The sequence below is a fragment of the Microcebus murinus genome, chromosome 2, assembly GCF_040939455.1.
Source record: "Microcebus murinus isolate Inina chromosome 2, M.murinus_Inina_mat1.0, whole genome shotgun sequence".
NCBI classification, from domain to species: Eukaryota; Metazoa; Chordata; class Mammalia; order Primates; family Cheirogaleidae; genus Microcebus; species Microcebus murinus.
In genome coordinates, this window is record NC_134105.1 from 84,994,761 (window position 1) to 85,005,016 (window position 10,256).

General features: G+C 33.8%; 1 pseudogene; it reads right to left on the bottom strand.

Annotated features, from left to right (window-relative positions):
• Positions 1-1,962: 1,962 nt before the first annotated feature.
• Positions 1,963-3,167, bottom strand: LOC105863957 (elongation factor 1-alpha 1 pseudogene; annotated as a pseudogene).
• Between the last annotated feature and the right edge of the window lie 7,089 nt (positions 3,168-10,256).

Below are 10,256 nucleotides of genomic sequence, written 5' to 3' on the forward strand. Positions count from 1 at the left end.
TGGCTGAAAAGAGTCATGTGTTTCTTCAACAATAATCCAAGATAAATATTCTGAGCTTTTTTGTTTTTGACATATTCACACATGCATGGTCCACATGTTTCTCCATGGATAATGATTGGATAATGGTAATAAGTATTGCTTTTTATTTAGGAAACACATGTTTCTGCAAACTGAGTTGAAAATGAAGATTGAGCCTAGTGTCCAGGACTTCCCAGTCCCACATGTCAATGTTTTGTAGCATTAAACCTATCAGTAAGCAGGCAGACTTTATGAAACTCTCTGTGAGTACTTCTAAAAGAAAATCTTTTCATGAATTTCACTTATGTTGTCGAAACTTTTATTGTGACACTCATCAGATTTGTCACTTTATTGCTCTCAATAATATAGTAAGATGGCAATGCATTCCCTTGGGTTTCTAGAGTCAGGAAAATATGTAAAAACATGATTTTTTTGTCTTTTTATATCCTTTTTGTAAACATAAATATTATAAAAGTTTAATTTTTGTCATAGTTGAGAAATGCCATTTTTTAAGTTTCTTTTGAGATGAACAAGTAAAAATATTAGACACTAAGGTGACAAGAGCTTTGTGAACAGATGACAGATGTCTCTTTTTCAAACCATAGAAAGATGTCTTAGGTGCTTTTAAATATTTTTCTGTAATTAAACCAGAAAGAACCCAGTACATTCAGTAGTTAGTACAATTTTTTTTTTTTTTGGTTCATTGATTGTTTCACTCAAGAGAAAATATTTGCCTTAATTATTCTCCTGTATTCATAACAGTGAATTGATAACAACCCTCATAAAGGCCAACTCCTATTTTACCTGTATAATTGTTTACTCACTTTATTCCTCATATCGTACTCCCATACCCCTCCATGATCAGCCGTATCCTTTTACTATTACATATCTTTGTTAAATATTTAAATTTCATTTTTAATTTGCTTTATGCACATGTATTTTTATTTAAAAATGATAGTGTGTTATAGATGTCTTTTCCTTTATCTTGCAGTCAGTACTATACTTATAATATTTAAACTACAATTTTCATAGGCATCTTATATGTTACTTTTAATAAGTATATATTATTTGGATAATATAAATGTATGTAAATGCATCAACTTTTCTCAACAATTGCACTATGATGGAAACCAGTTTTCCCCAACCACCTGTTAACACAATCAATTAACATTCTTTTAATGGACTTCTGTGATAATTTTTCTCAGAAATAGGCCACAAGTTTACATGGTTGCAAGTCTATAACTATACCAGTATGCATAAAAATTTTTGTACCTCATCTGTTGGCTTTATTTGCCCTTTTAATTATTGCCAGTCTTTAGTGTGGAAACAATTGAGTAAGGTTTTGAGCAGCATTTAGATTTTGTTCTTGCTATCACAACCCTCAGAGAACCACAGACCTTAAATATTTCTAGAGTTCTCTAGAAATAGCTTGTTCCCTTATAAATTCCCTTATGTAGGGAATAGCTTGACAGTTAATTGTTCTTAGTGTTTTATCTGTTCTCAGCTTTAGATCTTTTCTTTGCAATCCTTCCTCAGAGAACATGTCTCTCTTTTCTGACTTCCCCAGCAATAGACTGCTATTACTCGTTACTTTACACCTGTTAGCCTGGAGTTGGTACGGAGTGGAGAAGGAGGATGCATTCTCCCTTCTGTTTTTACCTCAGTCTTGCAGGAGCTGTGTCCATGAGTATCGTTGCCTTTCCTCCTCCCACTATAGAAGGCCTTTAATGCATTGGGTCGAGGACCTTATCACATTCCACTCAGTCTTCACTTGTGCCCTACAGGAAAGAAGTTTGTTGCACTTTCCCAAATAGCTTAAGAATTTTGTTCCCCAGGGAACATAGAACAGAAGAATACTGGTGATGCTTCATGCTTTTCCTTCTATAGCTGCTGAGCTGCTTCCCCAGGACTACACCATGGTAGAGACTTTCTCAGGACTGCCACTTAACTTTCCATCTTCTGTGTGAAAACCTGATGAGGTTCATGATAAAGAGCCAGCTTCTTTCCAGAGCAACAGTCAATCTTTTCCTTCAGCTCAGTAAATTTGCAGGCAATATGGGCTATGTGACAATCTAGCACAGGAGCATAGCTGGTGCTAATTTGGCCTGGATGGTTCAGGATAAGTACCTGAGCAGTGAAGCCAGCTGTTTCCATTGGTGAGTCATGTTTGCTTTCACCAGCAACATTGCCACGATGAACATCTTTGACAGACACATTCTTGACATTGAAGCCCATGTTGTAACCCTGGAAGAGCTTCACTCAAAGCTTCATGGTACATTTCAATGGACTTTACTTCAGTTGTAACATTGACTGGAGCAAAGGTGACCACCATGCCAGGTTTGAGAACACCAGTTCTCACTCAGCCCACAGGGACAGTACCAGCACCACCAATTTTGTAGACATTCTGGAGAGGTAGAGATTGTCAGTTGGACGAGTTGGTGGCAGGATGCAATCCAGAGCTTCAAGCAGTGTGGTTCCACTGGCATTGCCATCTTTTTGGGTGATGTTCCATCCCTTGAACAAAGACATGTTTGCACTTGGCTCCAACATGTTGTCACCATTCTAGCCAGAAATTGGCACAAATGCTACTGTGTCAGGGTTGTAGCCAATTTTCTTAATGCAAGTGCTGACTTCTTTAACCATTTCCTCGTATCTCTTCTGGCTGCAGGGCGGCTCAGTGGAATCCATTTTGTTAACACCAACAATTAGTTGTTTCACACCTAACATGTAAGCCAGAGGGGCATGCTCACAGGTCTGCCCATTCTTTGAGATACCAGCTTCAAATTCACCAACACCGGCAGCAACAATCAGGACAGCACAGTCAGCCTGAGATGTGCCTGCAATCATGTTTTTGATAAAGACTCTGTGTCCTGGGGCGTCAATAACAGTCATATAATATTTACTGGTCTCGAATTTCCACAGGGAGAGATCAGTGGTGATACCACATTCATGTTCAGCTTTCAGTTTATCCAAGACCCAGGCATACTAGAGGGAGCCCTTTCCCATTTTGGCAGCCTCCTTCTCAAATTTTTTGATGATTCTTTTGTTGATCCCACCACATTTGTAGATCAGATGGCCAGTAGTGGTGGACTTGACTAAATTACGTGTCCAATGCTGACCATGTTGGTGTGAGTCTTTTCCTTCCCCATTTCGATGCAAATGGGTGCAAAATTCCCTCATGTCTGTGACTTCCAGAAGTTTTATATTGCCAGTCCAATCCGTACTTGGCTTTTAGAAATCCATTAAAAATTTTAGCCACATTCTTCTTACTGATTTCTATGATGTCTGTGTTTGACATCTGCTCCAGGCAATATTCATGTCATCTCTCCTTTGGAGTCACCTGTCTTTCCTTAAATTTCAGGTTACTGAAATCTCAGCTTTCTTGTGGGTTTAAGAAAAGTTGTGTGTTTTGTGCATTGTAAATGTGGGAGCAATAATATTTTAAGTTTTCTGCAACCTAAGAAAAAGCTGAAAGCTTATCAAGGTTAACATGTGAATGATTTTTCTAAGTCTTGTGAAAACCACATTCCATCTCTTCCCCTTTTATTAGACATTTCAAATTTACCATACATCAGGTAATCTCTTTTCTACTGCAAATAGTTATTAGCATGTTTAAATCTAATCAGATTAGGGAGCCAATTCTAAAAACTCAGAACATATTTGAAAAACTCATCCTTAAAATTCTATTTATGTTTAGAATTATTTTCTCAGCCTCCCTCTCTGTTTTCTCACACTCCATTGATTTACTATTTCCTAGGATTTTTTTATGTTCTTTGCAAACAAAGCCTCCCTATATAGTCACTTTTGTGAGAAAGGGATCACATCAAAGTTTATATGTAAGCACTGGTCATATGTCTATTGTGCTATTCAAACATTAAAATCCATAAATGAACTAATCATCTGGGTATGCCCCAAGCACCTGAAAATCAGTAGGCTTAAACTCATCATTTTGTTGTCTTCAAAATTATTATTATTCTTCATTCCCCATCCTAGTTCATTCATTGAGAGCCATCTATAACTTTCTGTTTAACTATAATATCTAAATATAGCTAAGAACTATGATTCTCATTTCTTAAAATCTTTTACATCCATCGTCTTATTTTTTTGCCTACTGCTTAACTTAGGCGACATTATTTTTTGCAGGATTTTTGTTAAGTTGCTGAATTAAACTCATAATTTCAGCTTCCTAAGAGTTAGCCAGATCAGTATTTCCCAGTTGTAATTTTTTCAGTAAATAACCACCAAATATTATATTTCCTTTAACACTTACATCAAACCTTTTTATTTAATATGAGCTTAATGTTATAAGTTATAGTGATAATTGAAATATCATTACACTTTATGATATGTAAAGCAATGGAAAATAGATCATCTCACAGTTATTTTATAACAAGGATTTTTTTTTATAATTTAAAACATTGAAAGGAAAACTTCTAATTCTGGAAACAGCAGCAAATAGGTTATCGTTGTAGCTTTGCCAACATTTAGTCAAGAGATCCTATGAAAGTCAATTAACCTGATAAACTTTAATGACATCATTTGAAAAGTGAACAGACATCTTAGATAACCTCACATTTTTGTTATTCTTCTTGTGAAAAATTTGGATCTAATCACTTGCATTAAAAAAGAAAAATCTATCAAATATCCTAAGTATCTCAGCAAAAGTCATGCTTAAACTCAATAATCAGATTGTATTCCTTTAAATGTTCAAATATCTTTGGTTGATTTAATGTGGATATAGATTGAGAAGGAAATTCAACTATTTTTATTTTCTCATAATGGAACCACTGCAGCTTTTTTATGGGTACTACTTGACTAAATGAATATCATCTTTTCTCTCCATCTCTCCAGAAGTGCCTTGCCTCAGTATTAGCAAACTAGATGAATTCAGTCTTTTACTGTCTTTACTACCTAATATTTTAAATTCAGCATGTCTCCAGTGGAATAAAACTGGATCACATATAAAATCAATCCTATTTCAACAATTTTACACTGTCATGCTTGAGAGTGCAAGAAATAACCAGAAAATGAATGTTATAATTCACTTTTCCCCTAGAAGATAATTTTAACACAATCACTCATGAATATCATTAAAAACTTTCAGTTAATCCTCAAGTAAGTTCTGTGGGTCGATTTCTGTCTGTGCATATGCAAATTTCAATACCATAATCCTAGGAACCATAAACTAATAATTTGTAAATTCATACACCAGGGATCCATAAAGTCTATAAGAACTACAATGTAGTTATTTTAAGGGCCCTTACCATTTTAAAACTACATGCAGGAGGAAAGAAAATGGTTAAATTGTTTTTCATGGAAAAGGACAAAATATATGTGGGAAAAGAGAGAGAGAGAGAGAAAGAGAGGAGGGAGAGAGAGATATTAATGAGAATAGAAGAAAAAGGAAAGGAAAAGTCTAGGTTTAATAAAAAGGAAGCCCTATTTTCCCTGCAGGGTTTGAAAATACTAACAAGGAGAATGACATTGAGTGGTAAAAAGACATTTGCATCAAGATTCAACGAATCTGAATAACTTCAGAGGAAAATAATAATGATGACTCAAAGTACCAAAAAGAAAAGGAAAAAAAAAAAAAAAAAAAAAAAAACAAAGTAAACCAAACAGAATATCAATAGAAAGCAGTTCATAACTAGGAGTGGTTGTTATAAATTGACATTCATTGAATTGAATTAAACTAAGTTGATTATTTTTTAGCCTGTCTACCAAGAGGTTATGTCTGGTTCCATGATCCTGGTACATTTATACTAATGCATCTGTGTCTAACAAACAAGTGTTTATATTTGTTATTGTCCTATACCTCATCAATTCATTCAACTTTTTAAAAACGATTTGAGAATTATATTAGCTTAAGCATTATAGATTGGTTTCTTAAATGAGATTATTTCATATGACCATATATGTAAAAATAGGAACACTATTTTTGTTTCTAATTCCTGTCCTTGTTAATTATCTATATACAGTCAATGGATTTAAGTAAATGGTGATAAATGGGGGGAAATAGTTTGACATTAACTAAGCATGGTACTTCTAAATTCCTAATGATATCTATTTCTGGAATCATTAGAAAATTTTAACAAAAAAAATCAACAGAAATAATTTCTTCATAGTTTGTTATTTGAAAACTCAGAAAGACCTCAAATTTGAAATTTCACTCCATTAGTCTTTAATAAAATTTTCCTAAAAGCAAACTTTCTATCATTTGTTGTGTTAAGTTAAAAATTAAATGTGACATATCAGTTTTTATATTGTAAGGAATAGTGGGAAAACATTTTATTTAGATTTTATCCTCTATTATGTTAATTTTTGAAAAATTTTCCAAACATATCTCATTAAAAATAAAATGTTCATGGATGTTTAATATCTATATCTACATCTATATCTATAATATTCCTAGCCTCAAATTTGTTCTGCAATAGGTCATTGGTTAAAGAAAATTTTATTGACCTGTCCATTTTTCATGATTTTTTGCTGATAGAACTCTAATATGTTTGGGCAACATCAGGCTCACAATAATGTATTTTGATTGGTCTCAGCCAATTAAGAGTCTGATATTCTTTTCCTTTCATTCCTGTTGCTAATAGTAACCATGGAACCTATTTCTAGCCAGTAACACGTAAAGGAAAGTCTTATAGAAATATGGGAGTTATCTTGGAAAACTTTTGCTTTCCTACTAAAAGAAATAGACATACTGGCACAAGTTTCTCTGATTACATTTCATTCCTGACTCAAATAGCTATATAAAGCCTGGAATTTTAAAATACATTTTGCAAACACAAGTAATATAATCTGAAGTCATTTGCAAAGATATTGTTGAGTTTCTGAAACACTATCTCCAGCCACCTATAGCTAGGCTTCATGATATTGGAAAATATTAATCTTTTTTGTTTTTTTTTTTTGAAACAGGCTCTGGCTCTGTTGCCTGAGCTAGAGTGCAGTGACTAGGTCATAGCCTACTGCAACCTTGAACTCCTGGTCTCAAGTGATCCTCCTTCCTCAGCCTCCTGAATAGCTGGGATTACAGGCACACCAATATGCCAGACTTAGTTTTGTATTATGTAGAGAGGGGGTTCTTGCTATGTTGCTCAGGCTGGTCTCCAATTCCTGGACTCAAATGACCCTCCCACCCCAGCCTCCCAAAGTGCTAAGAATTACAGGTATGAGTCACCATGACCGGCAGAAACATTAATCTTTAATTAAGATTTTTTTATTTTTGCTGTCCAAAGAACTTCTTTCTAATTCAATCACTGAAATTTGGCAGAACAGTTACCATTACAATGCTGATGTTTGAATGTTTATGTATGAAAACATGTCCTGTATCTAATATGTACAAACCAAATATCTGGCTCCAAATTCTGATGTAGTTTTCATGAATCTCTCAGGAAGTTCCTGGCTATTCTCAGGCTCACATGTCCAATAGATTTATCATCTCAACAATTAGTTGTCAATTGGTTTTCTTAGTTACCTGGTATGAGTTTACTTGAAAATATCAAATAATATATGTATTTTATTTGACTATGTCACATAATTTATGAGTATACTTTATTGTTGAGAAAAAAATCATAGAAAAATGTTGATATTGACCCAGATCAATATTTTGATTCTCATATTATAATGTGAATTAAAATAATGAACTTAAATCAAACAATAGAAGAATTTAAAATTATGAAGATTTAATTTTGGCAAGTTTTCTCAAATACATAATGGATAATGGCTTTGGATAACTAGCGACAAGTATAGTTAAAATGTTTTAAGCCTTATAAATATAAATTAATAACAAATTGTTTGAATAAGCTTATATTTGTCAGTAGAAATGGAAAACACATTTATGTAACTTGAATAAACTTTGATTTACAATGCGCAGATTTCCAAAAATAAGTTTTAGAAAATCTTTTGTCATTGTTCTTAGTCAAGATCTAATGGCTTCGGTTTGCTGCACTGATCTTTAGAGTAATTATAAAAGGATAAGCCTGTATTGGTAATCTATATCTTTCAAGGAGCCTTGTTGATTTTAAATGAACAACAATGACAAAAAAAATATTTATTTCACTGAACTAAACATTTGTAATTAAATCGCAGGATTGAAGAAAAGATTAAACACTAATTAGATATAAATTATGGATTATAAAGTCGCTGTTTTATTGAGTTAACATCAAATCCTACCAGCATTCAGAAAGAATATTCAATTGTTAATGATATTTATTAATGAGTAGCCATATGCAGTACATGTTCTTCACTTATTTCTTTATTAAAACAATACTTCAGGAACATTTAGAGTCTCTAAATGAGTTAGTTGATATTGATTCTGAAATACTTATCAAAGAGCAATCCAAGAATGAAGTGCCATGCTATCATCACACATAAAAAAATATTTTGCTGAAAGTTAAAACCCTGTGATGGTCTTATAGGTTTCCACAGGGCAAAACTAGAATTTTTTTTTTATTTTTAATTCTTCTTACTAACATTTATAATCATTGAGTCTATTCATCTTATTTTTTGAAAATTTATGGAACAAAACTGATATCAATCATTATGATCATAACCATAACCAAATTCTCATCATCATATTCATAAATGTAAGGAAAAGCCTCCCACATGGTTTTGCTTCCAGTATTTTCCTTTTTAAGTCACTCAGTCTTACTGTTCCCTGACTGTTCTTTTTAAATTACAAATATGATCATGTTAGGCTCATATATAGATTGTGTCAGCAGCTCCTTATCCTAAATAAAATTCTTGTACTCTAAGTGCTGACTGATTTGGGTCATACCTAAACCTCTGTTCTTATCTCCTGTTCTGATATATGGTGCTTTGCAGTTGGGGAAATCATTCATCTTTTCTGAGGATATAACATTATTTAGGAAAAACTGCTTCGAGAAAAGACACATGATCTATTTTTTTTTTCTCTTTCAGCATATTACAGGGGTACAAATGTTTAGGTTACATATATTGCCTTTGCCCTGCCCAAGTCAGAGCTTCAAGCATGCCCATCACCTAGATAGTACACACTGCACCCATTAGGTGTGAATATACCCATCTCCTGCTCCCCACTCACACCTGCCCAACACCTGATGAATGTTACTACTATATGTGCACATAAGTGTTGATCAGTTAATGACGATTTAACAGTGAATACATGTGGTGCTTCTTTTTCCATTCTTGTGATACTTCACTTAGTAGAATGGGTTCCAGCCATACCCAGGATAATACAAGAAGTGCTAGATCACCATTGTTTTTGTGGCTGAATAGAACTCTATGGTATATGCATATGACTTTTTATTAATCCACTCATGTATTGATGGGCACTTGAGTTGTTTTTACATCTTTGTAATTGTGAATTGTGCTGCTATAAACATTCGAGTGCAGATGTCTTTTTAATATAATGTCTTTTGTTCTTTTGGGTATATGCCCAGTAATGGGATTGCTGAATCAAATGGTAGATATACTTGTATCTCTTTCAAGTATCTCCATATTACTTTCCACAGAGGTTGTACCAGTTTGCAGTTCCATTAGCAGTGTATAAGTGCTCCTGTCTCTCCACATCCATGCCAATATTTATTGTTTTGGAACTTTTTGATAAAGGCCATTCTCACTGGAGTTAAGTGATATCTCATTGTAGTTTTGATTTGCATTTCCCTGATTATTGGAGATGTTGAACATTTGTCATATGTTTGTTGGCCATTATCACCCTCATATAGCCATCTAATTTTTGACAAAGCAGGCAAAAACTTACACTGGGCAAAAGAATCCTTATTTAATAAATGGTGCTGGGAAAATTGGATAGCCACATGTAGAAGACTGAAAGAGAATCCACACCTTGCACCGCTCACAAAAATCAACTCATGGTGGATAACAGACTTAAACCTAAGGCATGAAAGCATAAGAATATTAGAAGAAAATGTTAGAAAAACACTTATAGACATTGGTCTAGACAAAAAATTTATGAAGAAGACCCAAAGGCAATCACAGCAACAAGAAAGGTAAGTAAATGGGACCAGATCAAATGAAAAAGCTTCTGCACAGCCAAGAAAACTATCACGAGAGCAAACAGAATGGGAGAAAATATTCACATGCTACACATCCAATACAGGGCTGGTAACTAGCGTCTATACAGAACTCAGGAAAATCAAGAAGAAAAAATCAAACAGCCCCATTAAAAAGTAGGCAAAGGACATGAACAGAAACTTTTCAAATGACCTAATTCTTAGAAGATAAATATCTGAGTA